Genomic DNA, 1,643 nt, shown 5'->3' on the forward strand with positions numbered 1-1,643 from the left:
AGCTTTGTGTCCCTTATCGAGGGGACTGTATTTCTTAGACCTGTCGCCCATTTTATTTTATTTTCAATACGTCAAGTCTGCTGAAGTCACACCCCACATAAGAAAACGGCGCAACCCTGTCATTATACTGAGATTATACTTTGTTTCTAATATTGACATTTTACTTTTATAGGCGAATCTGAAATTAGTACAGTGTCCAACAAACATTCCTTGTAGGCACTTCTATACTTTAAGGTTTGCAACTCGTTGCTGCAACATAATCGCAGATAGGAAAGCGTTCTGGTCTCCACTATTTGCATCAGTAGAGCCACCATTTATTTGTCCGCTTGAATCGGTAAGTGTATATAGGTAAATTTCCATTGGCTTCCAAACCAAAAACTCGATGGGGTATTTAGGGATCATACATAGAGTACGTCCGCTGTTGTTCGCCTCTTACCCCCCCCCCCTCCTTTCCCTCTATCCAGCGCTGAATGATTTCGTTGACCCCCCCCCCCTCCCCTCTGCCCTTTTGGACGTCCATTTTCACCTAGGCCACCCCAAATTAACAATATCACTTTCTTTATGTGGTTTCTGAGGGATGTGTTTTGGGGAGGGGAATTATACAATATTACAGGTCTATTAGTCCAATGGGAGAAAACAATGCGAAGAAAATGGAGAAAACAACAATAATTTCCCCGAAAAGTTTTTCGGTTTTAGTACAGTTACACTCAGACGTCCGGGCTACCCCCCCCCCCCCTCTCGTCCATCACCGTACTTTATGGATGATCCCTTAGTTAGCAGGCCTGTAATATAAAACTCCGCTTTTCCAGCCCACTTACAAGATTTGCAATGCCACCATTGATCTGCCGATCTTTCAACGGTTATTTACAACGGTGGACCCCAACTTGCTGTTGCCAGCTGTTTGGAATGCTAAAGTACAAGCATACGACGAACACCAAAAGGAATTTGTGTGTCTGGATCTGAAGTTAAGATATGTGCGACAAGACATGTGATTGTCAAAAATGAACAAGCTGAAATATCTGCACTCTATTACTGTCCACTGGTAGACATTTGTGCAGGGCGCGTTTGGGTCGTAGACTTGTTAAGAAATATTGTTCCAAAATGTACAAAGGTGGCCGACCTTAAGGAGCACACTAAAGCTAGGGTATAGTTGGTTCACTAAATGTAGACAGCTCGGCAGGCGATTTCCCATTGTGAGTACAATGGAGCCCTATTGTGCTCACTATGGGGACTGGCCTGCCGAGGTCTCTACATTTAGTGGACCAACTATACACCGTGGAACTAGCGCGCGAGCGAGAGACACAATACCACCCGCACCACGCACATCCATCTTGATGAGAGTGTACAAGCTAGCTAAGGAAAGATGTGGATGCAATTCATCCTCTAGGCTCAGGCTGCCTCTAGAAAAAAAACCTAATCAATAGACCCGCAACATAAGAGATGTCCATGGGCAAGACTACAGGCAACAATAAACAACCCTGACAAGAGCACTCACACAAGTGTAAATTTCCGAATCTGTTCAAACTTTGGGGTTTCTATGTTGACTGTACACAAAAAGATTGCTTATAAAAGTTCGTGCCCAATTTGATATTTTGAGGTACACTCTAAATGGGGAGGGACAATTTTTGTACCTTAGTTAGATG

The 1,643-nt window shown here is 43.6% G+C and overlaps 1 long non-coding RNA gene across 1 annotated transcript; it reads left to right on the plus strand.

Moving 5' to 3' along the window:
- The first annotated feature begins 176 nt into the window (after nt 1-176).
- On the plus strand, nt 177-1,018 carry LOC113216833 (uncharacterized). Its single transcript, XR_003304030.2, has 2 exons — nt 177-334; nt 810-1,018. It is a non-coding gene; the product is annotated as an uncharacterized LOC113216833 (long non-coding RNA).
- The last annotated feature ends 625 nt before the right edge of the window (nt 1,019-1,643 follow it).

The sequence above is a fragment of the Frankliniella occidentalis genome, unplaced genomic scaffold, assembly GCF_000697945.3.
Source record: "Frankliniella occidentalis isolate FOCC.00 unplaced genomic scaffold, Focc_3.1 Scaffold15, whole genome shotgun sequence".
NCBI lineage: Eukaryota > Metazoa > Arthropoda > Insecta > Thysanoptera > Thripidae > Frankliniella > Frankliniella occidentalis.